Genomic DNA, 23,220 nt, shown 5'->3' with positions numbered 1-23,220 from the left:
GTGTGCATGTCTTAACTTGGATGAGAGCTAGCTGCATGCCTTGCTCTCTACAGCTTACTATTTTTGTCTGTGCCTTTCAGCCAATCCTCGGTAGTATAGTGGTCAGTATCCCCGCCTGTCACGCGGGAGACCCGGGTTCAATTCCCGGCCGGGGAGTACATCTTTTTAAGCTTAGATTTTTCAAGAACTATCCATCTACCCCTTTCTTCAGATTGTTGTTCGTCAATGACACCAATGCCCCTGCTTTTCTAATGGTTTTCTTGGTAATGGTTTACTCTCCATTTCTGGTGGGATTATGGAAATGTTAACAGTTAGGATGAAACAGTGGCAGCTCTTTGTCGCTCATAGATAAATTCACACCCAATAGAAATGATTATAAGCGTGTGCATGTCTTAACTTGGATGAGAGCTAGCTGCATGCCTTGCTCTCTACAGCTTACTATTTTTGTCTGTGCCTTTCAGCCAATCCTCGGTAGTATAGTGGTCAGTATCCCCGCCTGTCACGCGGGAGACCCGGGTTCAATTCCCGGCCGGGGAGTACATCTTTTTAAGCTTAGATTTTTCAAGAACTATCCATCTACCCCTTTCTTCAGATTGTTGTTCGTCAATGACACCAATGCCCCTGCTTTTCTAATGGTTTTCTTGGTAATGGTTTACTCTCCATTTCTGGTGGGATTATGGAAATGTTAACAGTTAGGATGAAACAGTGGCAGCTCTTTGTCGCTCATAGATAAATTCACACCCAATAGAAATGATTATAAGCGTGTGCATGTCTTAACTTGGATGAGAGCTAGCTGCATGCCTTGCTCTCTACAGCTTACTATTTTTGTCTGTGCCTTTCAGCCAATCCTCGGTAGTATAGTGGTCAGTATCCCCGCCTGTCACGCGGGAGACCCGGGTTCAATTCCCGGCCGGGGAGTACATCTTTTTAAGCTTAGATTTTTCAAGAACTATCCATCTACCCCTTTCTTCAGATTGTTGTTCGTCAATGACACCAATGCCCCTGCTTTTCTAATGGTTTTCTTGGTAATGGTTTACTCTCCATTTCTGGTGGGATTATGGAAATGTTAACAGTTAGGATGAAACAGTGGCAGCTCTTTGTCGCTCATAGATAAATTCACACCCAATAGAAATGATTATAAGCGTGTGCATGTCTTAACTTGGATGAGAGCTAGCTGCATGCCTTGCTCTCTACAGCTTACTATTTTTGTCTGTGCCTTTCAGCCAATCCTCGGTAGTATAGTGGTCAGTATCCCCGCCTGTCACGCGGGAGACCCGGGTTCAATTCCCGGCCGGGGAGTACATCTTTTTAAGCTTAGATTTTTCAAGAACTATCCATCTACCCCTTTCTTCAGATTGTTGTTCGTCAATGACACCAATGCCCCTGCTTTTCTAATGGTTTTCTTGGTAATGGTTTACTCTCCATTTCTGGTGGGATTATGGAAATGTTAACAGTTAGGATGAAACAGTGGCAGCTCTTTGTCGCTCATAGATAAATTCACACCCAATAGAAATGATTATAAGCGTGTGCATGTCTTAACTTGGATGAGAGCTAGCTGCATGCCTTGCTCTCTAAGGCTTACTATTTTTGTCTGTGCCTTTCAGCCAATCCTCGGTAGTATAGTGGTCAGTATCCCCGCCTGTCACGCGGGAGACCCGGGTTCAATTCCCGGCCGGGGAGTACATCTTTTTAAGCTTAGATTTTTCAAGAACTATCCATCTACCCCTTTCTTCAGATTGTTGTTCGTCAATGACACCAATGCCCCTGCTTTTCTAATGGTTTTCTTGGTAATGGTTTACTCTCCATTTCTGGTGGGATTATGGAAATGTTAACAGTTAGGATGAAACAGTGGCAGCTCTTTGTCGCTCATAGATAAATTCACACCCAATAGAAATGATTATAAGCGTGTGCATGTCTTAACTTGGATGAGAGCTAGCTGCATGCCTTGCTCTCTACAGCTTACTATTTTTGTCTGTGCCTCTCAGCCAATCCTCGGTAGTATAGTGGTCAGTATCCCCGCCTGTCACGCGGGAGACCCGGGTTCAATTCCCGGCCGGGGAGTACATCTTTTTAAGCTTAGATTTTTCAAGAACTATCCATCTACCCCTTTCTTCAGATTGTTGTTCGTCAATGACACCAATGCCCCTGCTTTTCTAATGGTTTTCTTGGTAATGGTTTACTCTCCATTTCTGGTGGGATTATGGAAATGTTAACAGTTAGGATGAAACAGTGGCAGCTCTTTGTCGCTCATAGATAAATTCACACCCAATAGAAATGATTATAAGCGTGTGCATGTCTTAACTTGGATGAGAGCTAGCTGCATGCCTTGCTCTCTACAGCTTACTATTTTTGTCTGTGCCTTTCAGCCAATCCTCGGTAGTATAGTGGTCAGTATCCCCGCCTGTCACGCGGGAGACCCGGGTTCAATTCCCGGCCGGGGAGTACATCTTTTTAAGCTTAGATTTTTCAAGAACTATCCATCTACCCCTTTCTTCAGATTGTTGTTCGTCAATGACACCAATGCCCCTGCTTTTCTAATGGTTTTCTTGGTAATGGTTTACTCTCCATTTCTGGTGGGATTATGGAAATGTTAACAGTTAGGATGAAACAGTGGCAGCTCTTTGTCGCTCATAGATAAATTCACACCCAATAGAAATGATTATAAGCGTGTGCATGTCTTAACTTGGATGAGAGCTAGCTGCATGCCTTGCTCTCTACAGCTTACTATTTTTGTCTGTGCCTTTCAGCCAATCCTCGGTAGTATAGTGGTCAGTATCCCCGCCTGTCACGCGGGAGACCCGGGTTCAATTCCCGGCCGGGGAGTACATCTTTTTAAGCTTAGATTTTTCAAGAACTATCCATCTACCCCTTTCTTCAGATTGTTGTTCGTCAATGACACCAATGCCCCTGCTTTTCTAATGGTTTTCTTGGTAATGGTTTACTCTCCATTTCTGGTGGGATTATGGAAATGTTAACAGTTAGGATGAAACAGTGGCAGCTCTTTGTCGCTCATAGATAAATTCACACCCAATAGAAATGATTATAAGCGTGTGCATGTCTTAACTTGGATGAGAGCTAGCTGCATGCCTTGCTCTCTACAGCTTACTATTTTTGTCTGTGCCTTTCAGCCAATCCTCGGTAGTATAGTGGTCAGTATCCCCGCCTGTCACGCGGGAGACCCGGGTTCAATTCCCGGCCGGGGAGTACATCTTTTTAAGCTTAGATTTTTCAAGAACTATCCATCTACCCCTTTCTTCAGATTGTTGTTCGTCAATGACACCAATGCCCCTGCTTTTCTAATGGTTTTCTTGGTAATGGTTTACTCTCCATTTCTGGTGGGATTATGGAAATGTTAACAGTTAGGATGAAACAGTGGCAGCTCTTTGTCGCTCATAGATAAATTCACACCCAATAGAAATGATTATAAGCGTGTGCATGTCTTAACTTGGATGAGAGCTAGCTGCATGCCTTGCTCTCTACAGCTTACTATTTTTGTCTGGGCCTTTCAGCCAATCCTCGGTAGTATAGTGGTCAGTATCCCCGCCTGTCACGCGGGAGACCCGGGTTCAATTCCCGGCCGGGGAGTACATCTTTTTAAGCTTAGATTTTTCAAGAACTATCCATCTACCCCTTTCTTCAGATTGTTGTTCGTCAATGACACCAATGCCCCTGCTTTTCTAATGGTTTTCTTGGTAATGGTTTACTCTCCATTTCTGGTGGGATTATGGAAATGTTAACAGTTAGGATGAAACAGTGGCAGCTCTTTGTCGCTCATAGATAAATTCACACCCAATAGAAATGATTATAAGCGTGTGCATGTCTTAACTTGGATGAGAGCTAGCTGCATGCCTTGCTCTCTACAGCTTACTATTTTTGTCTGTGCCTTTCAGCCAATCCTCGGTAGTATAGTGGTCAGTATCCCCGCCTGTCACGCGGGAGACCCGGGTTCAATTCCCGGCCGGGGAGTACATCTTTTTAAGCTTAGATTTTTCAAGAACTATCCATCTACCCCTTTCTTCAGATTGTTGTTCGTCAATGACACCAATGCCCCTGCTTTTCTAATGGTTTTCTTGGTAATGGTTTACTCTCCATTTCTGGTGGGATTATGGAAATGTTAACAGTTAGGATGAAACAGTGGCAGCTCTTTGTCGCTCATAGATAAATTCACACCCAATAGAAATGATTATAAGCGTGTGCATGTCTTAACTTGGATGAGAGCTAGCTGCATGCCTTGCTCTCTACAGCTTACTATTTTTGTCTGTGCCTTTCAGCCAATCCTCGGTAGTATAGTGGTCAGTATCCCCGCCTGTCACGCGGGAGACCCGGGTTCAATTCCCGGCCGGGGAGTACATCTTTTTAAGCTTAGATTTTTCAAGAACTATCCATCTACCCCTTTCTTCAGATTGTTGTTCGTCAATGACACCAATGCCCCTGCTTTTCTAATGGTTTTCTTGGTAATGGTTTACTCTCCATTTCTGGTGGGATTATGGAAATGTTAACAGTTAGGATGAAACAGTGGCAGCTCTTTGTCGCTCATAGATAAATTCACACCCAATAGAAATGATTATAAGCGTGTGCATGTCTTAACTTGGATGAGAGCTAGCTGCATGCCTTGCTCTCTACAGCTTACTATTTTTGTCTGTGCCTTTCAGCCAATCCTCGGTAGTATAGTGGTCAGTATCCCCGCCTGTCACGCGGGAGACCCGGGTTCAATTCCCGGCCGGGGAGTACATCTTTTTAAGCTTAGATTTTTCAAGAACTATCCATCTACCCCTTTCTTCAGATTGTTGTTCGTCAATGACACCAATGCCCCTGCTTTTCTAATGGTTTTCTTGGTAATGGTTTACTCTCCATTTCTGGTGGGATTATGGAAATGTTAACAGTTAGGATGAAACAGTGGCAGCTCTTTGTCGCTCATAGATAAATTCACACCCAATAGAAATGATTATAAGCGTGTGCATGTCTTAACTTGGATGAGAGCTAGCTGCATGCCTTGCTCTCTACAGCTTACTATTTTTGTCTGTGCCTTTCAGCCAATCCTCGGTAGTATAGTGGTCAGTATCCCCGCCTGTCACGCGGGAGACCCGGGTTCAATTCCCGGCCGGGGAGTACATCTTTTTAAGCTTAGATTTTTCAAGAACTATCCATCTACCCCTTTCTTCAGATTGTTGTTCGTCAATGACACCAATGCCCCTGCTTTTCTAATGGTTTTCTTGGTAATGGTTTACTCTCCATTTCTGGTGGGATTATGGAAATGTTAACAGTTAGGATGAAACAGTGGCAGCTCTTTGTCGCTCATAGATAAATTCACACCCAATAGAAATGATTATAAGCGTGTGCATGTCTTAACTTGGATGAGAGCTAGCTGCATGCCTTGCTCTCTACAGCTTACTATTTTTGTCTGTGCCTTTCAGCCAATCCTCGGTAGTATAGTGGTCAGTATCCCCGCCTGTCACGCGGGAGACCCGGGTTCAATTCCCGGCCGGGGAGTACATCTTTTTAAGCTTAGATTTTTCAAGAACTATCCATCTACCCCTTTCTTCAGATTGTTGTTCGTCAATGACACCAATGCCCCTGCTTTTCTAATGGTTTTCTTGGTAATGGTTTACTCTCCATTTCTGGTGGGATTATGGAAATGTTAACAGTTAGGATGAAACAGTGGCAGCTCTTTGTCGCTCATAGATAAATTCACACCCAATAGAAATGATTATAAGCGTGTGCATGTCTTAACTTGGATGAGAGCTAGCTGCATGCCTTGCTCTCTACAGCTTACTATTTTTGTCTGTGCCTTTCAGCCAATCCTCGGTAGTATAGTGGTCAGTATCCCCGCCTGTCACGCGGGAGACCCGGGTTCAATTCCCGGCCGGGGAGTACATCTTTTTAAGCTTAGATTTTTCAAGAACTATCCATCTACCCCTTTCTTCAGATTGTTGTTCGTCAATGACACCAATGCCCCTGCTTTTCTAATGGTTTTCTTGGTAATGGTTTACTCTCCATTTCTGGTGGGATTATGGAAATGTTAACAGTTAGGATGAAACAGTGGCAGCTCTTTGTCGCTCATAGATAAATTCACACCCAATAGAAATGATTATAAGCGTGTGCATGTCTTAACTTGGATGAGAGCTAGCTGCATGCCTTGCTCTCTACAGCTTACTATTTTTGTCTGTGCCTTTCAGCCAATCCTCGGTAGTATAGTGGTCAGTATCCCCGCCTGTCACGCGGGAGACCCGGGTTCAATTCCCGGCCGGGGAGTACATCTTTTTAAGCTTAGATTTTTCAAGAACTATCCATCTACCCCTTTCTTCAGATTGTTGTTCGTCAATGACACCAATGCCCCTGCTTTTCTAATGGTTTTCTTGGTAATGGTTTACTCTCCATTTCTGGTGGGATTATGGAAATGTTAACAGTTAGGATGAAACAGTGGCAGCTCTTTGTCGCTCATAGATAAATTCACACCCAATAGAAATGATTATAAGCGTGTGCATGTCTTAACTTGGATGAGAGCTAGCTGCATGCCTTGCTCTCTACAGCTTACTATTTTTGTCTGTGCCTTTCAGCCAATCCTCGGTAGTATAGTGGTCAGTATCCCCGCCTGTCACGCGGGAGACCCGGGTTCAATTCCCGGCCGGGGAGTACATCTTTTTAAGCTTAGATTTTTCAAGAACTATCCATCTACCCCTTTCTTCAGATTGTTGTTCGTCAATGACACCAATGCCCCTGCTTTTCTAATGGTTTTCTTGGTAATGGTTTACTCTCCATTTCTGGTGGGATTATGGAAATGTTAACAGTTAGGATGAAACAGTGGCAGCTCTTTGTCGCTCATAGATAAATTCACACCCAATAGAAATGATTATAAGCGTGTGCATGTCTTAACTTGGATGAGAGCTAGCTGCATGCCTTGCTCTCTACAGCTTACTATTTTTGTCTGTGCCTTTCAGCCAATCCTCGGTAGTATAGTGGTCAGTATCCCCGCCTGTCACGCGGGAGACCCGGGTTCAATTCCCGGCCGGGGAGTACATCTTTTTAAGCTTAGATTTTTCAAGAACTATCCATCTACCCCTTTCTTCAGATTGTTGTTCGTCAATGACACCAATGCCCCTGCTTTTCTAATGGTTTTCTTGGTAATGGTTTACTCTCCATTTCTGGTGGGATTATGGAAATGTTAACAGTTAGGATGAAACAGTGGCAGCTCTTTGTCGCTCATAGATAAATTCACACCCAATAGAAATGATTATAAGCGTGTGCATGTCTTAACTTGGATGAGAGCTTGCTGCATGCCTTGCTCTCTACAGCTTACTATTTTTGTCTGTGCCTTTCAGCCAATCCTCGGTAGTATAGTGGTCAGTATCCCCGCCTGTCACGCGGGAGACCCGGGTTCAATTCCCGGCCGGGGAGTACATCTTTTTAAGCTTAGATTTTTCAAGAACTATCCATCTACCCCTTTCTTCAGATTGTTGTTCGTCAATGACACCAATGCCCCTGCTTTTCTAAAGGTTTTCTTGGTAATGGTTTACTCTCCATTTCTGGTGGGATTATGGAAATGTTAACAGTTAGGATGAAACAGTGGCAGCTCTTTGTCGCTCATAGATAAATTCACACCCAATAGAAATGATTATAAGCGTGTGCATGTCTTAACTTGGATGAGAGCTAGCTGCATGCCTTGCTCTCTACAGCTTACTATTTTTGTCTGTGCCTTTCAGCCAATCCTCGGTAGTATAGTGGTCAGTATCCCCGCCTGTCACGCGGGAGACCCGGGTTCAATTCCCGGCCGGGGAGTACATCTTTTTAAGCTTAGATTTTTCAAGAACTATCCATCTACCCCTTTCTTCAGATTGTTGTTCGTCAATGACAGCAATGCCCCTGCTTTTCTAATGGTTTTCTTGGTAATGGTTTACTCTCCATTTCTGGTGGGATTATGGAAATGTTAACAGTTAGGATGAAACAGTGGCAGCTCTTTGTCGCTCATAGATAAATTCACACCCAATAGAAATGATTATAAGCGTGTGCATGTCTTAACTTGGATGAGAGCTAGCTGCATGCCTTGCTCTCTACAGCTTACTATTTTTGTCTGTGCCTTTCAGCCAATCCTCGGTAGTATAGTGGTCAGTATCCCCGCCTGTCACGCGGGAGACCCGGGTTCAATTCCCGGCCGGGGAGTACATCTTTTTAAGCTTAGATTTTTCAAGAACTATCCATCTACCCCTTTCTTCAGATTGTTGTTCGTCAATGACACCAATGCCCCTGCTTTTCTAATGGTTTTCTTGGTAATGGTTTACTCTCCATTTCTGGTGGGATTATGGAAATGTTAACAGTTAGGATGAAACAGTGGCAGCTCTTTGTCGCTCATAGATAAATTCACACCCAATAGAAATGATTATAAGCGTGTGCATGTCTTAACTTGGATGAGAGCTAGCTGCATGCCTTGCTCTCTACAGCTTACTATTTTTGTCTGTGCCTTTCAGCCAATCCTCGGTAGTATAGTGGTCAGTATCCCCGCCTGTCACGCGGGAGACCCGGGTTCAATTCCCGGCCGGGGAGTACATCTTTTTAAGCTTAGATTTTTCAAGAACTATCCATCTACCCCTTTCTTCAGATTGTTGTTCGTCAATGACACCAATGCCCCTGCTTTTCTAATGGTTTTCTTGGTAATGGTTTACTCTCCATTTCTGGTGGGATTATGGAAATGTTAACAGTTAGGATGAAACAGTGGCAGCTCTTTGTCGCTCATAGATAAATTCACACCCAATAGAAATGATTATAAGCGTGTGCATGTCTTAACTTGGATGAGAGCTAGCTGCATGCCTTGCTCTCTACAGCTTACTATTTTTGTCTGTGCCTTTCAGCCAATCCTCGGTAGTATAGTGGTCAGTATCCCCGCCTGTCACGCGGGAGACCCGGGTTCAATTCCCGGCCGGGGAGTACATCTTTTTAAGCTTAGATTTTTCAAGAACTATCCATCTACCCCTTTCTTCAGATTGTTGTTCGTCAATGACACCAATGCCCCTGCTTTTCTAATGGTTTTCTTGGTAATGGTTTACTCTCCATTTCTGGTGGGATTATGGAAATGTTAACAGTTAGGATGAAACAGTGGCAGCTCTTTGTCGCTCATAGATAAATTCACACCCAATAGAAATGATTATAAGCGTGTGCATGTCTTAACTTGGATGAGAGCTAGCTGCATGCCTTGCTCTCTACAGCTTACTATTTTTGTCTGTGCCTTTCAGCCAATCCTCGGTAGTATAGTGGTCAGTATCCCCGCCTGTCACGCGGGAGACCCGGGTTCAATTCCCGGCCGGGGAGTACATCTTTTTAAGCTTAGATTTTTCAAGAACTATCCATCTACCCCTTTCTTCAGATTGTTGTTCGTCAATGACACCAATGCCCCTGCTTTTCTAATGGTTTTCTTGGTAATGGTTTACTCTCCATTTCTGGTGGGATTATGGAAATGTTAACAGTTAGGATGAAACAGTGGCAGCTCTTTGTCGCTCATAGATAAATTCACACCCAATAGAAATGATTATAAGCGTGTGCATGTCTTAACTTGGATGAGAGCTAGCTGCATGCCTTGCTCTCTACAGCTTACTATTTTTGTCTGTGCCTTTCAGCCAATCCTCGGTAGTATAGTGGTCAGTATCCCCGCCTGTCACGCGGGAGACCCGGGTTCAATTCCCGGCCGGGGAGTACATCTTTTTAAGCTTAGATTTTTCAAGAACTATCCATCTACCCCTTTCTTCAGATTGTTGTTCGTCAATGACACCAATGCCCCTGCTTTTCTAATGGTTTTCTTGGTAATGGTTTACTCTCCATTTCTGGTGGGATTATGGAAATGTTAACAGTTAGGATGAAACAGTGGCAGCTCTTTGTCGCTCATAGATAAATTCACACCCAATAGAAATGATTATAAGCGTGTGCATGTCTTAACTTGGATGAGAGCTAGCTGCATGCCTTGCTCTCTACAGCTTACTATTTTTGTCTGTGCCTTTCAGCCAATCCTCGGTAGTATAGTGGTCAGTATCCCCGCCTGTCACGCGGGAGACCCGGGTTCAATTCCCGGCCGGGGAGTACATCTTTTTAAGCTTAGATTTTTCAAGAACTATCCATCTACCCCTTTCTTCAGATTGTTGTTCGTCAATGACACCAATGCCCCTGCTTTTCTAATGGTTTTCTTGGTAATGGTTTACTCTCCATTTCTGGTGGGATTATGGAAATGTTAACAGTTAGGATGAAACAGTGGCAGCTCTTTGTCGCTCATAGATAAATTCACACCCAATAGAAATGATTATAAGCGTGTGCATGTCTTAACTTGGATGAGAGCTAGCTGCATGCCTTGCTCTCTACAGCTTACTATTTTTGTCTGTGCCTTTCAGCCAATCCTCGGTAGTATAGTGGTCAGTATCCCCGCCTGTCACGCGGGAGACCCGGGTTCAATTCCCGGCCGGGGAGTACATCTTTTTAAGCTTAGATTTTTCAAGAACTATCCATCTACCCCTTTCTTCAGATTGTTGTTCGTCAATGACACCAATGCCCCTGCTTTTCTAATGGTTTTCTTGGTAATGGTTTACTCTCCATTTCTGGTGGGATTATGGAAATGTTAACAGTTAGGATGAAACAGTGGCAGCTCTTTGTCGCTCATAGATAAATTCACACCCAATAGAAATGATTATAAGCGTGTGCATGTCTTAACTTGGATGAGAGCTAGCTGCATGCCTTGCTCTCTACAGCTTACTATTTTTCTCTGTGCCTTTCAGCCAATCCTCGGTAGTATAGTGGTCAGTATCCCCGCCTGTCACGCGGGAGACCCGGGTTCAATTCCCGGCCGGGGAGTACATCTTTTTAAGCTTAGATTTTTCAAGAACTATCCATCTACCCCTTTCTTCAGATTGTTGTTCGTCAATGACACCAATGCCCCTGCTTTTCTAATGGTTTTCTTGGTAATGGTTTACTCTCCATTTCTGGTGGGATTATGGAAATGTTAACAGTTAGGATGAAACAGTGGCAGCTCTTTGTCGCTCATAGATAAATTCACACCCAATAGAAATGATTATAAGCGTGTGCATGTCTTAACTTGGATGAGAGCTAGCTGCATGCCTTGCTCTCTACAGCTTACTATTTTTGTCTGTGCCTTTCAGCCAATCCTCGGTAGTATAGTGGTCAGTATCCCCGCCTGTCACGCGGGAGACCCGGGTTCAATTCCCGGCCGGGGAGTACATCTTTTTAAGCTTAGATTTTTCAAGAACTATCCATCTACCCCTTTCTTCAGATTGTTGTTCGTCAATGACACCAATGCCCCTGCTTTTCTAATGGTTTTCTTGGTAATGGTTTACTCTCCATTTCTGGTGGGATTATGGAAATGTTAACAGTTAGGATGAAACAGTGGCAGCTCTTTGTCGCTCATAGATAAATTCACACCCAATAGAAATGATTATAAGCGTGTGCATGTCTTAACTTGGATGAGAGCTAGCTGCATGCCTTGCTCTCTACAGCTTACTATTTTTGTCTGTGCCTTTCAGCCAATCCTCGGTAGTATAGTGGTCAGTATCCCCGCCTGTCACGCGGGAGACCCGGGTTCAATTCCCGGCCGGGGAGTACATCTTTTTAAGCTTAGATTTTTCAAGAACTATCCATCTACCCCTTTCTTCAGATTGTTGTTCGTCAATGACACCAATGCCCCTGCTTTTCTAATGGTTTTCTTGGTAATGGTTTACTCTCCATTTCTGGTGGGATTATGGAAATGTTAACAGTTAGGATGAAACAGTGGCAGCTCTTTGTCGCTCATAGATAAATTCACACCCAATAGAAATGATTATAAGCGTGTGCATGTCTTAACTTGGATGAGAGCTAGCTGCATGCCTTGCTCTCTACAGCTTACTATTTTTGTCTGTGCCTTTCAGCCAATCCTCGGTAGTATAGTGGTCAGTATCCCCGCCTGTCACGCGGGAGACCCGGGTTCAATTCCCGGCCGGGGAGTACATCTTTTTAAGCTTAGATTTTTCAAGAACTATCCATCTACCCCTTTCTTCAGATTGTTGTTCGTCAATGACACCAATGCCCCTGCTTTTCTAATGGTTTTCTTGGTAATGGTTTACTCTCCATTTCTGGTGGGATTATGGAAATGTTAACAGTTAGGATGAAACAGTGGCAGCTCTTTGTCGCTCATAGATAAATTCACACCCAATAGAAATGATTATAAGCGTGTGCATGTCTTAACTTGGATGAGAGCTAGCTGCATGCCTTGCTCTCTACAGCTTACTATTTTTGTCTGTGCCTTTCAGCCAATCCTCGGTAGTATAGTGGTCAGTATCCCCGCCTGTCACGCGGGAGACCCGGGTTCAATTCCCGGCCGGGGAGTACATCTTTTTAAGCTTAGATTTTTCAAGAACTATCCATCTACCCCTTTCTTCAGATTGTTGTTCGTCAATGACACCAATGCCCCTGCTTTTCTAATGGTTTTCTTGGTAATGGTTTACTCTCCATTTCTGGTGGGATTATGGAAATGTTAACAGTTAGGATGAAACAGTGGCAGCTCTTTGTCGCTCATAGATAAATTCACACCCAATAGAAATGATTATAAGCGTGTGCATGTCTTAACTTGGATGAGAGCTAGCTGCATGCCTTGCTCTCTACAGCTTACTATTTTTGTCTGTGCCTTTCAGCCAATCCTCGGTAGTATAGTGGTCAGTATCCCCGCCTGTCACGCGGGAGACCCGGGTTCAATTCCCGGCCGGGGAGTACATCTTTTTAAGCTTAGATTTTTCAAGAACTATCCATCTACCCCTTTCTTCAGATTGTTGTTCGTCAATGACACCAATGCCCCTGCTTTTCTAATGGTTTTCTTGGTAATGGTTTACTCTCCATTTCTGGTGGGATTATGGAAATGTTAACAGTTAGGATGAAACAGTGGCAGCTCTTTGTCGCTCATAGATAAATTCACACCCAATAGAAATGATTATAAGCGTGTGCATGTCTTAACTTGGATGAGAGCTAGCTGCATGCCTTGCTCTCTACAGCTTACTATTTTTGTCTGTGCCTTTCAGCCAATCCTCGGTAGTATAGTGGTCAGTATCCCCGCCTGTCACGCGGGAGACCCGGGTTCAATTCCCGGCCGGGGAGTACATCTTTTTAAGCTTAGATTTTTCAAGAACTATCCATCTACCCCTTTCTTCAGATTGTTGTTCGTCAATGACACCAATGCCCCTGCTTTTCTAATGGTTTTCTTGGTAATGGTTTACTCTCCATTTCTGGTGGGATTATGGAAATGTTAACAGTTAGGATGAAACAGTGGCAGCTCTTTGTCGCTCATAGATAAATTCACACCCAATAGAAATGATTATAAGCGTGTGCATGTCTTAACTTGGATGAGAGCTAGCTGCATGCCTTGCTCTCTACAGCTTACTATTTTTGTCTGTGCCTTTCAGCCAATCCTCGGTAGTATAGTGGTCAGTATCCCCGCCTGTCACGCGGGAGACCCGGGTTCAATTCCCGGCCGGGGAGTACATCTTTTTAAGCTTAGATTTTTCAAGAACTATCCATCTACCCCTTTCTTCAGATTGTTGTTCGTCAATGACACCAATGCCCCTGCTTTTCTAATGGTTTTCTTGGTAATGGTTTACTCTCCATTTCTGGTGGGATTATGGAAATGTTAACAGTTAGGATGAAACAGTGGCAGCTCTTTGTCGCTCATAGATAAATTCACACCCAATAGAAATGATTATAAGCGTGTGCATGTCTTAACTTGGATGAGAGCTAGCTGCATGCCTTGCTCTCTACAGCTTACTATTTTTGTCTGTGCCTTTCAGCCAATCCTCGGTAGTATAGTGGTCAGTATCCCCGCCTGTCACGCGGGAGACCCGGGTTCAATTCCCGGCCGGGGAGTACATCTTTTTAAGCTTAGATTTTTCAAGAACTATCCATCTACCCCTTTCTTCAGATTGTTGTTCGTCAATGACACCAATGCCCCTGCTTTTCTAATGGTTTTCTTGGTAATGGTTTACTCTCCATTTCTGGTGGGATTATGGAAATGTTAACAGTTAGGATGAAACAGTGGCAGCTCTTTGTCGCTCATAGATAAATTCACACCCAATAGAAATGATTATAAGCGTGTGCATGTCTTAACTTGGATGAGAGCTAGCTGCATGCCTTGCTCTCTACAGCTTACTATTTTTGTCTGTGCCTTTCAGCCAATCCTCGGTAGTATAGTGGTCAGTATCCCCGCCTGTCACGCGGGAGACCCGGGTTCAATTCCCGGCCGGGGAGTACATCTTTTTAAGCTTAGATTTTTCAAGAACTATCCATCTACCCCTTTCTTCAGATTGTTGTTCGTCAATGACACCAATGCCCCTGCTTTTCTAATGGTTTTCTTGGTAATGGTTTACTCTCCATTTCTGGTGGGATTATGGAAATGTTAACAGTTAGGATGAAACAGTGGCAGCTCTTTGTCGCTCATAGATAAATTCACACCCAATAGAAATGATTATAAGCGTGTGCATGTCTTAACTTGGATGAGAGCTAGCTGCATGCCTTGCTCTCTACAGCTTACTATTTTTGTCTGTGCCTTTCAGCCAATCCTCGGTAGTATAGTGGTCAGTATCCCCGCCTGTCACGCGGGAGACCCGGGTTCAATTCCCGGCCGGGGAGTACATCTTTTTAAGCTTAGATTTTTCAAGAACTATCCATCTACCCCTTTCTTCAGATTGTTGTTCGTCAATGACACCAATGCCCCTGCTTTTCTAATGGTTTTCTTGGTAATGGTTTACTCTCCATTTCTGGTGGGATTATGGAAATGTTAACAGTTAGGATGAAACAGTGGCAGCTCTTTGTCGCTCATAGATAAATTCACACCCAATAGAAATGATTATAAGCGTGTGCATGTCTTAACTTGGATGAGAGCTAGCTGCATGCCTTGCTCTCTACAGCTTACTATTTTTGTCTGTGCCTTTCAGCCAATCCTCGGTAGTATAGTGGTCAGTATCCCCGCCTGTCACGCGGGAGACCCGGGTTCAATTCCCGGCCGGGGAGTACATCTTTTTAAGCTTAGATTTTTCAAGAACTATCCATCTACCCCTTTCTTCAGATTGTTGTTCGTCAATGACACCAATGCCCCTGCTTTTCTAATGGTTTTCTTGGTAATGGTTTACTCTCCATTTCTGGTGGGATTATGGAAATGTTAACAGTTAGGATGAAACAGTGGCAGCTCTTTGTCGCTCATAGATAAATTCACACCCAATAGAAATGATTATAAGCGTGTGCATGTCTTAACTTGGATGAGAGCTAGCTGCATGCCTTGCTCTCTACAGCTTACTATTTTTGTCTGTGCCTTTCAGCCAATCCTCGGTAGTATAGTGGTCAGTATCCCCGCCTGTCACGCGGGAGACCCGGGTTCAATTCCCGGCCGGGGAGTACATCTTTTTAAGCTTAGATTTTTCAAGAACTATCCATCTACCCCTTTCTTCAGATTGTTGTTCGTCAATGACACCAATGCCCCTGCTTTTCTAATGGTTTTCTTGGTAATGGTTTACTCTCCATTTCTGGTGGGATTATGGAAATGTTAACAGTTAGGATGAAACAGTGGCAGCTCTTTGTCGCTCATAGATAAATTCACACCCAATAGAAATGATTATAAGCGTGTGCATGTCTTAACTTGGATGAGAGCTAGCTGCATGCCTTGCTCTCTACAGCTTACTATTTTTGTCTGTGCCTTTCAGCCAATCCTCGGTAGTATAGTGGTCAGTATCCCCGCCTGTCACGCGGGAGACCCGGGTTCAATTCCCGGCCGGGGAGTACATCTTTTTAAGCTTAGATTTTTCAAGAACTATCCATCTACCCCTTTCTTCAGATTGTTGTTCGTCAATGACACCAATGCCCCTGCTTTTCTAATGGTTTTCTTGGTAATGGTTTACTCTCCATTTCTGGTGGGATTATGGAAATGTTAACAGTTAGGATGAAACAGTGGCAGCTCTTTGTCGCTCATAGATAAATTCACACCCAATAGAAATGATTATAAGCGTGTGCATGTCTTAACTTGGATGAGAGCTAGCTGCATGCCTTGCTCTCTACAGCTTACTATTTTTGTCTGTGCCTTTCAGCCAATCCTCGGTAGTATAGTGGTCAGTATCCCCGCCTGTCACGCGGGAGACCCGGGTTCAATTCCCGGCCGGGGAGTACATCTTTTTAAGCTTAGATTTTTCAAGAACTATCCATCTACCCCTTTCTTCAGATTGTTGTTCGTCAATGACACCAATGCCCCTGCTTTTCTAATGGTTTTCTTGGTAATGGTTTACTCTCCATTTCTGGTGGGATTATGGAAATGTTAACAGTTAGGATGAAACAGTGGCAGCTCTTTGTCGCTCATAGATAAATTCACACCCAATAGAAATGATTATAAGCGTGTGCATGTCTTAACTTGGATGAGAGCTAGCTGCATGCCTTGCTCTCTACAGCTTACTATTTTTGTCTGTGCCTTTCAGCCAATCCTCGGTAGTATAGTGGTCAGTATCCCCGCCTGTCACGCGGGAGACCCGGGTTCAATTCCCGGCCGGGGAGTACATCTTTTTAAGCTTAGATTTTTCAAGAACTATCCATCTACCCCTTTCTTCAGATTGTTGTTCGTCAATGACACCAATGCCCCTGCTTTTCTAATGGTTTTCTTGGTAATGGTTTACTCTCCATTTCTGGTGGGATTATGGAAATGTTAACAGTTAGGATGAAACAGTGGCAGCTCTTTGTCGCTCATAGATAAATTCACACCCAATAGAAATGATTATAAGCGTGTGCATGTCTTAACTTGGATGAGAGCTAGCTGCATGCCTTGCTCTCTACAGCTTACTATTTTTGTCTGTGCCTTTCAGCCAATCCTCGGTAGTATAGTGGTCAGTATCCCCGCCTGTCACGCGGGAGACCCGGGTTCAATTCCCGGCCGGAGGAGTACATCTTTTTAAGCTTAGATTTTTCAAGAACTATCCATCTACCCCTTTCTTCAGATTGTTGTTCGTCAATGACACCAATGCCCCTGCTTTTCTAATGGTTTTCTTGGTAATGGTTTACTCTCCATTTCTGGTGGGATTATGGAAATGTTAACAGTTAGGATGAAACAGTGGCAGCTCTTTGTCGCTCATAGATAAATTCACACCCAATAGAAATGATTATAAGCGTGTGCATGTCTTAACTTGGATGAGAGCTAGCTGCATGCCTTGCTCTCTACAGCTTACTATTTTTGTCTGTGCCTTTCAGCCAATCCTCGGTAGTATAGTGGTCAGTATCCCCGCCTGTCACGCGGGAGACCCGGGTTCAATTCCCGGCCGGGGAGTACATCTTTTTAAGCTTAGATTTTTCAAGAACTATCCATCTACCCCTTTCTTCAGATTGTTGTTCGTCAATGACACCAATGCCCCTGCTTTTCTAATGGTTTTCTTGGTAATGGTTTACTCTCCATTTCTGGTGGGATTATGGAAATGTTAACAGTTAGGATGAAACAGTGGCAGCTCTTTGTCGCTCATAGATAAATTCACACCCAATAGAAATGATTATAAGCGTGTGCATGTCTTAACTTGGATGAGAGCTAGCTGCATGCCTTGCTCTCTACAGCTTACTATTTTTGTCTGTGCCTTTCAGCCAATCCTCGGTAGTATAGTGGTCAGTATCCCCGCCTGTCACGCGGGAGACCCGGGTTCAATTCCCGGCCGGGGAGTACATCTTTTTAAGCTTAGATTTTTCAAGAACTATCCATCTACCCCTTTCTTCAGATTGTTGTTCGTCAATGACACCAATGCCCCTGCTTTTCTAATGGTTTTCTTGGTAATGGTTTACTCTCCATTTCTGGTGGGATTATGGAAATGTTAACAGTTAGGATGAAACAGTGGCAGCTCTTTGTCGCTCATAGATAAATTCACACCCAATAGAAATGATTATAAGCGTGTGCATGTCTTAACTTGGATGAGAGCTAGCTGCATGCCTTGCTCTCTACAGCTTACTATTTTTGTCTGTGCCTTTCAGCCAATCCTCGGTAGTATAGTGGTCAGTATCCCCGCCTGTCACGCGGGAGACCCGGGTTCAATTCCCGGCCGGGGAGTACATCTTTTTAAGCTTAGATTTTTCAAGAACTATCCATCTACCCCTTTCTTCAGATTGTTGTTCGTCAATGACACCAATGCCCCTGCTTTTCTAATGGTTTTCTTGGTAATGGTTTACTCTCCATTTCTGGTGGGATTATGGAAATGTTAACAGTTAGGATGAAACAGTGGCAGCTCTTTGTCGCTCATAGATAAATTCACACCCAATAGAAATGATTATAAGCGTGTGCATGTCTTAACTTGGATGAGAGCTAGCTGCATGCCTTGCTCTCTACAGCTTACTATTTTTGTCTGTGCCTTTCAGCCAATCCTCGGTAGTATAGTGGTCAGTATCCCCGCCTGTCACGCGGGAGACCCGGGTTCAATTCCCGGCCGGGGAGTACATCTTTTTAAGCTTAGATTTTTCAAGAACTATCCATCTACCCCTTTCTTCAGATTGTTGTTCGTCAATGACACCAATGCCCCAGCTTTTCTAATGGTTTTCTTGGTAATGGTTTACTCTCCATTTCTGGTGGGATTATGGAAATGTTAACAGTTAGGATGAAACAGTGGCAGCTCTTTGTCGCTCATAGATAAATTCACACCCAATAGAAATGATTATAAGCGTGTGCATGTCTTAACTTGGATGAGAGCTAGCTGCATGCCTTGCTCTCTACAGCTTACTATTTTTGTCTGTGCCTTTCAGCCAATCCTCGGTAGTATAGTGGTCAGTATCCCCGCCTGTCACGCGGGAGACCCGGGTTCAATTCCCGGCCGGGGAGTACATCTTTTTAAGCTTAGATTTTTCAAGAACTATCCATCTACCCCTTTCTTCAGATTGTTGTTCGTCAATGACACCAATGCCCCAGCTTTTCTAATGGTTTTCTTGGTAATGGTTTACTCTCCATTTCTGGTGGGATTATGGAAATGTTAACAGTTAGGATGAAACAGTGGCAGCTCTTTGTCGCTCATAGATAAATTCACACCCAATGGAAATGATTATAAGCGTGTGCATGTCTTAACTTGGATGAGAGCTAGCTGCATGCCTTGCTCTCTACAGCTTACTATTTTTGTCTGTGCCTTTCAGCCAATCCTCGGTAGTATAGTGGTCAGTATCCCCGCCTGTCACGCGGGAGACCCGGATTCATTTCCCGGCCGGGGAGTACATCTTTTTAAGCTTAGATTTTTCAAGAACTATCCATCTACCCCTTTCTTCAGATTGTTGTTCGTCAATGACACCAATGCCTGCTTTTATAATGGTTTTCTTGGTAATGGTTTACTCTCCATTTCTGGTGGGATTATGGAAATGTTAACAGTTAGGATGAAACAGTGGCAGCTCTTTGTCGCTCATAGATAAATTCACACCCAATAGAAATGATTATAAGCGTGTGCATGTCTTAACTTGGATGAGAGCTAGCTGCATGCCTTGCTCTCTACAGCTTACTATCTTTATCTGTGCCTCTCAGCCAATCCTCGGTAGTATAGTGGTCAGTATCCCCGCCTGTCACGCGGGAGACCCGGGTTCAATTCCCGGCCGGGGAGTACATCTTTTTAAGCTTAGATTTTTCAAGAACTATCCATCTACCCCTTTCTTCAGATTGTTGTTCGTCAATGACACCAATGCCTGCTTTTATAATGGTTTTCTTGGTAATGGTTTACTCTCCATTTCTGGTGGGATTATGGAAATGTTAACAGTTAGGATGAAACAGTGGCAGCCCTTTGTCGCTCATAGATAAATTCACACCCAATAGAAATGATTATAAGCGTGTGCATGTCTTAACTTGGATGAGAGCTAGCTGCATGCCTTGCTCTCTACAGCTTACTATTTTTGTCTGTGCCTTTCAGCCAATCCTCGGTAGTATAGTGGTCAGTATCCCCGCCTGTCACGCGGGAGACCCGGGTTCAATTCCCGGCCGGGGAGTACATCTTTTTAAGCTTAGATTTTTCAAGAACTATCCATCTACCCCTTTCTTCAGATTGTTGTTCGTCAATGACACCAATGCCCCTGCTTTTATAATGGTTTTCTTGGTAATGGTTTACTCTCCATTTCTGGTGGGATCATGGAAATGTTAACAGTTAGGATGAAACAGTGGCAGCTCTTTGTCGCTCATAGATAAATTCACACCCAATGGAAATGATTATAAGCGTGTGCATGTCTTAACTTGGATGAGAGCTAGCTGCATGCCTTGCTCTCTACAGCTTACTATTTTTGTCTGTGCCTTTCAGCCAATCCTCGGTAGTATAGTGGTCAGTATCCCCGCCTGTCACGCGGGAGACCCGGGTTCAATTCCCGGCCGGGGAGTACATCTTTTTAAGCTTAGATTTTTCAAGAACTATCCATCTACCCCTTTCTTCAGATTGTTGTTCGTCAATGACACCAATGCCCCTGCTTTTCTAATGGTTTTCTTGGTAATGGTTTACTCTCCATTTCTGGTGGGATTATGGAAATGTTAACAGTTAGGATGAAACAGTGGCAGCTCTTTGTCGCTCATAGATAAATTCACACCCAATAGAAATGATTATAAGCGTGTGCATGTCTTAACTTGGATGAGAGCTAGCTGCATGCCTTGCTCTCTACAGCTTACTATTTTTGTCTGTGCCTTTCAGCCAATCCTCGGTAGTATAGTGGTCAGTATCCCCGCCTGTCACGCGGGAGACCCGGGTTCAATTCCCGGCCGGGGAGTACATCTTTTTAAGCTTAGATTTTTCAAGAACTATCCATCTACCCCTTTCTTCAGATTGTTGTTCGTCAATGACACCAATGCCCCTGCTTTTCTAATGGTTTTCTTGGTAATGGTTTACTCTCCATTTCTGGTGGGATCATGGAAATGTTAACAGTTAGGATGAAACAGTGGCAGCTCTTTGTCGCTCATAGATAAATTCACACCCAATAGAAATGATTATAAGCGTGTGCATGTCTTAACTTGGATGAGAGCTAGCTGCATGCCTTGCTCTCTACAGCTTACTATTTTTGTCTGTGCCTTTCAGCCAATCCTCGGTAGTATAGTGGTCAGTATCCCCGCCTGTCACGCGGGAGACCCGGGTTCAATTCCCGGCCGGGGAGTACATCTTTTTAAGCTTAGATTTTTCAAGAACTATCCATCTCCCCCTTTCTTCAGATTGTTGTTCGCCAATGACACCAATGCCCCTGCTTTTATAATGGTTTTCTTGGTAATGGTTTACTCTCCATTTCTGGTGGGATTATGGAAATGTTAACAGTTAGGATGAAACAGTGGCAGCTCTTTGTCGCTCATAGATAAATTCACACCCAATAGAAATGATTATAAGCGTGTGCATGTCTTAACTTGGATGAGAGCTAGCTGCATGCCTTGCTCTCTACAGCTTACTATTTTTGTCTGTGCCTTTCAGCCAATCCTCGGTAGTATAGTGGTCAGTATCCCCGCCTGTCACGCGGGAGACCCGGGTTCATTTCCCGGCCGGGGAGTACATCTTTTTAAGCTTAGATTTTTCAAGAACTATCCATCTACCCCTTTCTTCAGATTGTTGTTCGCCAATGACACCAATGCCCCTGCTTTTCTAATGGTTTTCTTGGTAATGGTTTACTCTCCATTTCTGGTGGGATTATGGAAATGTTAACAGTTAGGATGAAACAGTGGCAGCTCTTTGTCGCTCATAGATAAATTCACACCCAATAGAAATGATTATAAGCGTGTGCATGTCTTAACTTGGATGAGAGCTAGCTGCATGCCTTGCTCTCTACAGCTTACTATTTTTGTCTGTGCCTTTCAGCCAATCCTCGGTAGTATAGTGGTCAGTATCCCCGCCTGTCACGCGGGAGACCCGGGTTCAATTCCCGGCCGGGGAGTACATCTTTTTAAGCTTAGATTTTTCAAGAACTATCCATCTACCCCTTTCTTCAGATTGTTGTTCGTCAATGACACCAATGCCCCTGCTTTTCTAATGGTTTTCTTGGTAATGGTTTACTCTCCATTTCTGGTGGGATTATGGAAATGTTAACAGTTAGGATGAAACAGTGGCAGCTCTTTGTCGCTCATAGATAAATTCACACCCAATAGAAATGATTATAAGCGTGTGCATGTCTTAACTTGGATGAGAGCTAGCTGCATGCCTTGCTCTCTACAGCTTACTATTTTTGTCTGTGCCTTTCAGCCAATCCTCGGTAGTATAGTGGTCAGTATCCCCGCCTGTCACGCGGGAGACCCGGATTCATTTCCCGGCCGGGGAGTACATCTTTTTAAGCTTAGATTTTTCAAGAACTATCCATCTACCCCTTTCTTCAGATTGTTGTTCGTCAATGACACCAATGCCTGCTTTTATAATGGTTTTCTTGGTAATGGTTTACTCTCCATTTCTGGTGGGATTATGGAAATGTTAACAGTTAGGATGAAACAGTGGCAGCTCTTTGTCGCTCATAGATAAATTCACACCCAATAGAAATGATTATAAGCGTGTGCATGTCTTAACTTGGATGAGAGCTAGCTGCATGCCTTGCTCTCTACAGCTTACTATCTTTATCTGTGCCTTTCAGCCAATCCTCGGTAGTATAGTGGTCAGTATCCCCGCCTGTCACGCGGGAGACCCGGGTTCAATTCCCGGCCGGGGAGTACATCTTTTTAAGCTTAGATTTTTCAAGAACTATCCATCTACCCCTTTCTTCAGATTGTTGTTCGTCAATGACACCAATGCCCCTGCTTTTCTAATGGTTTTCTTGGTAATGGTTTACTCTCCATTTCTGGTGGGATTATGGAAATGTTAACAGTTAGGATGAAACAGTGGCAGCTCTTTGTCGCTCATAGATAAATTCACACCCAATAGAAATGATTATAAGCGTGTGCATGTCTTAACTTGGATGAGAGCTAGCTGCATGCCTTGCTCTCTACAGCTTACTATTTTTGTCTGTGCCTTTCAGCCAATCCTCGGTAGTATAGTGGTCAGTATCCCCGCCTGTTGAGATTACCTCCCTTGCTTCGGAGGTGTGTGGACGTGCTGACGATCGAGCAACACAGATTCTCAGATTAAATCGTTCACAAGTTCCGTGGAATACCAGATTTACGCTAACAAGATAGGCAACACTTTGATATGTAGTTGTCCGAAGACCTTAAACATTTGCATGCACGTTTGTGCATGCTATTGACTTTGGTTGTCTTTGAATCTCCCACGCTCACTGGGTTCAAAATGGCGGACACCAAACAGA

General features: G+C 43.9%; 58 non-coding genes across 58 annotated transcripts; all 58 read left to right on the top strand.

The window, feature by feature from the left end:
- Positions 1–84: 84 nt before the first annotated feature.
- On the top strand, positions 85–156 carry Trnad-guc (transfer RNA aspartic acid (anticodon GUC)). Its single transcript has one exon. It is a non-coding gene; the product is annotated as a tRNA-Asp (tRNA).
- A 309-nt stretch (positions 157–465) lies between these two features.
- On the top strand, positions 466–537 carry Trnad-guc (transfer RNA aspartic acid (anticodon GUC)). Its single transcript has one exon. It is a non-coding gene; the product is annotated as a tRNA-Asp (tRNA).
- A 309-nt stretch (positions 538–846) lies between these two features.
- Positions 847–918, top strand: Trnad-guc (transfer RNA aspartic acid (anticodon GUC)). The gene has a single exon. It is a non-coding gene; the product is annotated as a tRNA-Asp (tRNA).
- A 309-nt stretch (positions 919–1,227) lies between these two features.
- Positions 1,228–1,299, top strand: Trnad-guc (transfer RNA aspartic acid (anticodon GUC)). The gene has a single exon. It is a non-coding gene; the product is annotated as a tRNA-Asp (tRNA).
- A 309-nt stretch (positions 1,300–1,608) lies between these two features.
- Trnad-guc (transfer RNA aspartic acid (anticodon GUC)) lies at positions 1,609–1,680 on the top strand. The gene has a single exon. It is a non-coding gene; the product is annotated as a tRNA-Asp (tRNA).
- A 309-nt stretch (positions 1,681–1,989) lies between these two features.
- On the top strand, positions 1,990–2,061 carry Trnad-guc (transfer RNA aspartic acid (anticodon GUC)). The gene has a single exon. It is a non-coding gene; the product is annotated as a tRNA-Asp (tRNA).
- Positions 2,062–2,370: 309 nt separating this feature from the next.
- On the top strand, positions 2,371–2,442 carry Trnad-guc (transfer RNA aspartic acid (anticodon GUC)). The gene has a single exon. It is a non-coding gene; the product is annotated as a tRNA-Asp (tRNA).
- Positions 2,443–2,751: 309 nt separating this feature from the next.
- Trnad-guc (transfer RNA aspartic acid (anticodon GUC)) lies at positions 2,752–2,823 on the top strand. Its single transcript has one exon. It is a non-coding gene; the product is annotated as a tRNA-Asp (tRNA).
- Positions 2,824–3,132: 309 nt separating this feature from the next.
- On the top strand, positions 3,133–3,204 carry Trnad-guc (transfer RNA aspartic acid (anticodon GUC)). Its single transcript has one exon. It is a non-coding gene; the product is annotated as a tRNA-Asp (tRNA).
- Positions 3,205–3,513: 309 nt separating this feature from the next.
- Trnad-guc (transfer RNA aspartic acid (anticodon GUC)) lies at positions 3,514–3,585 on the top strand. Its single transcript has one exon. It is a non-coding gene; the product is annotated as a tRNA-Asp (tRNA).
- Positions 3,586–3,894: 309 nt separating this feature from the next.
- Trnad-guc (transfer RNA aspartic acid (anticodon GUC)) lies at positions 3,895–3,966 on the top strand. Its single transcript has one exon. It is a non-coding gene; the product is annotated as a tRNA-Asp (tRNA).
- Positions 3,967–4,275: 309 nt separating this feature from the next.
- On the top strand, positions 4,276–4,347 carry Trnad-guc (transfer RNA aspartic acid (anticodon GUC)). The gene has a single exon. It is a non-coding gene; the product is annotated as a tRNA-Asp (tRNA).
- Positions 4,348–4,656: 309 nt separating this feature from the next.
- On the top strand, positions 4,657–4,728 carry Trnad-guc (transfer RNA aspartic acid (anticodon GUC)). Its single transcript has one exon. It is a non-coding gene; the product is annotated as a tRNA-Asp (tRNA).
- A 309-nt stretch (positions 4,729–5,037) lies between these two features.
- Trnad-guc (transfer RNA aspartic acid (anticodon GUC)) lies at positions 5,038–5,109 on the top strand. Its single transcript has one exon. It is a non-coding gene; the product is annotated as a tRNA-Asp (tRNA).
- A 309-nt stretch (positions 5,110–5,418) lies between these two features.
- On the top strand, positions 5,419–5,490 carry Trnad-guc (transfer RNA aspartic acid (anticodon GUC)). Its single transcript has one exon. It is a non-coding gene; the product is annotated as a tRNA-Asp (tRNA).
- A 309-nt stretch (positions 5,491–5,799) lies between these two features.
- On the top strand, positions 5,800–5,871 carry Trnad-guc (transfer RNA aspartic acid (anticodon GUC)). Its single transcript has one exon. It is a non-coding gene; the product is annotated as a tRNA-Asp (tRNA).
- A 309-nt stretch (positions 5,872–6,180) lies between these two features.
- Trnad-guc (transfer RNA aspartic acid (anticodon GUC)) lies at positions 6,181–6,252 on the top strand. Its single transcript has one exon. It is a non-coding gene; the product is annotated as a tRNA-Asp (tRNA).
- Positions 6,253–6,561: 309 nt separating this feature from the next.
- On the top strand, positions 6,562–6,633 carry Trnad-guc (transfer RNA aspartic acid (anticodon GUC)). Its single transcript has one exon. It is a non-coding gene; the product is annotated as a tRNA-Asp (tRNA).
- Positions 6,634–6,942: 309 nt separating this feature from the next.
- On the top strand, positions 6,943–7,014 carry Trnad-guc (transfer RNA aspartic acid (anticodon GUC)). The gene has a single exon. It is a non-coding gene; the product is annotated as a tRNA-Asp (tRNA).
- Positions 7,015–7,323: 309 nt separating this feature from the next.
- Positions 7,324–7,395, top strand: Trnad-guc (transfer RNA aspartic acid (anticodon GUC)). Its single transcript has one exon. It is a non-coding gene; the product is annotated as a tRNA-Asp (tRNA).
- A 309-nt stretch (positions 7,396–7,704) lies between these two features.
- Positions 7,705–7,776, top strand: Trnad-guc (transfer RNA aspartic acid (anticodon GUC)). The gene has a single exon. It is a non-coding gene; the product is annotated as a tRNA-Asp (tRNA).
- Positions 7,777–8,085: 309 nt separating this feature from the next.
- On the top strand, positions 8,086–8,157 carry Trnad-guc (transfer RNA aspartic acid (anticodon GUC)). Its single transcript has one exon. It is a non-coding gene; the product is annotated as a tRNA-Asp (tRNA).
- A 309-nt stretch (positions 8,158–8,466) lies between these two features.
- Trnad-guc (transfer RNA aspartic acid (anticodon GUC)) lies at positions 8,467–8,538 on the top strand. Its single transcript has one exon. It is a non-coding gene; the product is annotated as a tRNA-Asp (tRNA).
- A 309-nt stretch (positions 8,539–8,847) lies between these two features.
- Positions 8,848–8,919, top strand: Trnad-guc (transfer RNA aspartic acid (anticodon GUC)). The gene has a single exon. It is a non-coding gene; the product is annotated as a tRNA-Asp (tRNA).
- Positions 8,920–9,228: 309 nt separating this feature from the next.
- Positions 9,229–9,300, top strand: Trnad-guc (transfer RNA aspartic acid (anticodon GUC)). The gene has a single exon. It is a non-coding gene; the product is annotated as a tRNA-Asp (tRNA).
- A 309-nt stretch (positions 9,301–9,609) lies between these two features.
- Trnad-guc (transfer RNA aspartic acid (anticodon GUC)) lies at positions 9,610–9,681 on the top strand. Its single transcript has one exon. It is a non-coding gene; the product is annotated as a tRNA-Asp (tRNA).
- Positions 9,682–9,990: 309 nt separating this feature from the next.
- On the top strand, positions 9,991–10,062 carry Trnad-guc (transfer RNA aspartic acid (anticodon GUC)). Its single transcript has one exon. It is a non-coding gene; the product is annotated as a tRNA-Asp (tRNA).
- Positions 10,063–10,371: 309 nt separating this feature from the next.
- Trnad-guc (transfer RNA aspartic acid (anticodon GUC)) lies at positions 10,372–10,443 on the top strand. The gene has a single exon. It is a non-coding gene; the product is annotated as a tRNA-Asp (tRNA).
- Positions 10,444–10,752: 309 nt separating this feature from the next.
- Positions 10,753–10,824, top strand: Trnad-guc (transfer RNA aspartic acid (anticodon GUC)). The gene has a single exon. It is a non-coding gene; the product is annotated as a tRNA-Asp (tRNA).
- Positions 10,825–11,133: 309 nt separating this feature from the next.
- Positions 11,134–11,205, top strand: Trnad-guc (transfer RNA aspartic acid (anticodon GUC)). The gene has a single exon. It is a non-coding gene; the product is annotated as a tRNA-Asp (tRNA).
- A 309-nt stretch (positions 11,206–11,514) lies between these two features.
- On the top strand, positions 11,515–11,586 carry Trnad-guc (transfer RNA aspartic acid (anticodon GUC)). The gene has a single exon. It is a non-coding gene; the product is annotated as a tRNA-Asp (tRNA).
- A 309-nt stretch (positions 11,587–11,895) lies between these two features.
- Trnad-guc (transfer RNA aspartic acid (anticodon GUC)) lies at positions 11,896–11,967 on the top strand. The gene has a single exon. It is a non-coding gene; the product is annotated as a tRNA-Asp (tRNA).
- A 309-nt stretch (positions 11,968–12,276) lies between these two features.
- Positions 12,277–12,348, top strand: Trnad-guc (transfer RNA aspartic acid (anticodon GUC)). The gene has a single exon. It is a non-coding gene; the product is annotated as a tRNA-Asp (tRNA).
- A 309-nt stretch (positions 12,349–12,657) lies between these two features.
- Trnad-guc (transfer RNA aspartic acid (anticodon GUC)) lies at positions 12,658–12,729 on the top strand. The gene has a single exon. It is a non-coding gene; the product is annotated as a tRNA-Asp (tRNA).
- Positions 12,730–13,038: 309 nt separating this feature from the next.
- Trnad-guc (transfer RNA aspartic acid (anticodon GUC)) lies at positions 13,039–13,110 on the top strand. Its single transcript has one exon. It is a non-coding gene; the product is annotated as a tRNA-Asp (tRNA).
- A 309-nt stretch (positions 13,111–13,419) lies between these two features.
- Trnad-guc (transfer RNA aspartic acid (anticodon GUC)) lies at positions 13,420–13,491 on the top strand. The gene has a single exon. It is a non-coding gene; the product is annotated as a tRNA-Asp (tRNA).
- A 309-nt stretch (positions 13,492–13,800) lies between these two features.
- Positions 13,801–13,872, top strand: Trnad-guc (transfer RNA aspartic acid (anticodon GUC)). Its single transcript has one exon. It is a non-coding gene; the product is annotated as a tRNA-Asp (tRNA).
- A 309-nt stretch (positions 13,873–14,181) lies between these two features.
- Positions 14,182–14,253, top strand: Trnad-guc (transfer RNA aspartic acid (anticodon GUC)). The gene has a single exon. It is a non-coding gene; the product is annotated as a tRNA-Asp (tRNA).
- Positions 14,254–14,562: 309 nt separating this feature from the next.
- Positions 14,563–14,634, top strand: Trnad-guc (transfer RNA aspartic acid (anticodon GUC)). The gene has a single exon. It is a non-coding gene; the product is annotated as a tRNA-Asp (tRNA).
- Positions 14,635–14,943: 309 nt separating this feature from the next.
- On the top strand, positions 14,944–15,015 carry Trnad-guc (transfer RNA aspartic acid (anticodon GUC)). The gene has a single exon. It is a non-coding gene; the product is annotated as a tRNA-Asp (tRNA).
- Positions 15,016–15,324: 309 nt separating this feature from the next.
- On the top strand, positions 15,325–15,396 carry Trnad-guc (transfer RNA aspartic acid (anticodon GUC)). Its single transcript has one exon. It is a non-coding gene; the product is annotated as a tRNA-Asp (tRNA).
- Positions 15,397–15,705: 309 nt separating this feature from the next.
- Trnad-guc (transfer RNA aspartic acid (anticodon GUC)) lies at positions 15,706–15,777 on the top strand. The gene has a single exon. It is a non-coding gene; the product is annotated as a tRNA-Asp (tRNA).
- Positions 15,778–16,086: 309 nt separating this feature from the next.
- Positions 16,087–16,158, top strand: Trnad-guc (transfer RNA aspartic acid (anticodon GUC)). The gene has a single exon. It is a non-coding gene; the product is annotated as a tRNA-Asp (tRNA).
- A 309-nt stretch (positions 16,159–16,467) lies between these two features.
- Trnad-guc (transfer RNA aspartic acid (anticodon GUC)) lies at positions 16,468–16,539 on the top strand. Its single transcript has one exon. It is a non-coding gene; the product is annotated as a tRNA-Asp (tRNA).
- Positions 16,540–16,848: 309 nt separating this feature from the next.
- Positions 16,849–16,921, top strand: Trnad-guc (transfer RNA aspartic acid (anticodon GUC)). Its single transcript has one exon. It is a non-coding gene; the product is annotated as a tRNA-Asp (tRNA).
- Positions 16,922–17,230: 309 nt separating this feature from the next.
- Trnad-guc (transfer RNA aspartic acid (anticodon GUC)) lies at positions 17,231–17,302 on the top strand. The gene has a single exon. It is a non-coding gene; the product is annotated as a tRNA-Asp (tRNA).
- Positions 17,303–17,611: 309 nt separating this feature from the next.
- On the top strand, positions 17,612–17,683 carry Trnad-guc (transfer RNA aspartic acid (anticodon GUC)). The gene has a single exon. It is a non-coding gene; the product is annotated as a tRNA-Asp (tRNA).
- Positions 17,684–17,992: 309 nt separating this feature from the next.
- Trnad-guc (transfer RNA aspartic acid (anticodon GUC)) lies at positions 17,993–18,064 on the top strand. The gene has a single exon. It is a non-coding gene; the product is annotated as a tRNA-Asp (tRNA).
- Positions 18,065–18,373: 309 nt separating this feature from the next.
- Positions 18,374–18,445, top strand: Trnad-guc (transfer RNA aspartic acid (anticodon GUC)). The gene has a single exon. It is a non-coding gene; the product is annotated as a tRNA-Asp (tRNA).
- Positions 18,446–18,754: 309 nt separating this feature from the next.
- Positions 18,755–18,826, top strand: Trnad-guc (transfer RNA aspartic acid (anticodon GUC)). Its single transcript has one exon. It is a non-coding gene; the product is annotated as a tRNA-Asp (tRNA).
- A 688-nt stretch (positions 18,827–19,514) lies between these two features.
- Trnad-guc (transfer RNA aspartic acid (anticodon GUC)) lies at positions 19,515–19,586 on the top strand. The gene has a single exon. It is a non-coding gene; the product is annotated as a tRNA-Asp (tRNA).
- A 307-nt stretch (positions 19,587–19,893) lies between these two features.
- Positions 19,894–19,965, top strand: Trnad-guc (transfer RNA aspartic acid (anticodon GUC)). Its single transcript has one exon. It is a non-coding gene; the product is annotated as a tRNA-Asp (tRNA).
- A 309-nt stretch (positions 19,966–20,274) lies between these two features.
- Positions 20,275–20,346, top strand: Trnad-guc (transfer RNA aspartic acid (anticodon GUC)). Its single transcript has one exon. It is a non-coding gene; the product is annotated as a tRNA-Asp (tRNA).
- A 309-nt stretch (positions 20,347–20,655) lies between these two features.
- Positions 20,656–20,727, top strand: Trnad-guc (transfer RNA aspartic acid (anticodon GUC)). Its single transcript has one exon. It is a non-coding gene; the product is annotated as a tRNA-Asp (tRNA).
- A 309-nt stretch (positions 20,728–21,036) lies between these two features.
- Positions 21,037–21,108, top strand: Trnad-guc (transfer RNA aspartic acid (anticodon GUC)). The gene has a single exon. It is a non-coding gene; the product is annotated as a tRNA-Asp (tRNA).
- A 309-nt stretch (positions 21,109–21,417) lies between these two features.
- Positions 21,418–21,489, top strand: Trnad-guc (transfer RNA aspartic acid (anticodon GUC)). Its single transcript has one exon. It is a non-coding gene; the product is annotated as a tRNA-Asp (tRNA).
- A 309-nt stretch (positions 21,490–21,798) lies between these two features.
- Positions 21,799–21,870, top strand: Trnad-guc (transfer RNA aspartic acid (anticodon GUC)). The gene has a single exon. It is a non-coding gene; the product is annotated as a tRNA-Asp (tRNA).
- A 688-nt stretch (positions 21,871–22,558) lies between these two features.
- Positions 22,559–22,630, top strand: Trnad-guc (transfer RNA aspartic acid (anticodon GUC)). The gene has a single exon. It is a non-coding gene; the product is annotated as a tRNA-Asp (tRNA).
- Positions 22,631–23,220: the final 590 nt, after the last annotated feature.

The sequence above is a fragment of the Haliotis cracherodii genome, unplaced genomic scaffold (assembly GCF_022045235.1).
Source record: "Haliotis cracherodii isolate W230 unplaced genomic scaffold, xgHalCrac1.p SCAF_6, whole genome shotgun sequence".
NCBI classification, from domain to species: Eukaryota; Metazoa; Mollusca; class Gastropoda; order Lepetellida; family Haliotidae; genus Haliotis; species Haliotis cracherodii.
The sequence above is the reverse complement of the archived record's forward strand: the minus strand, read 5'-3'. Positions and strand labels throughout refer to the sequence as shown.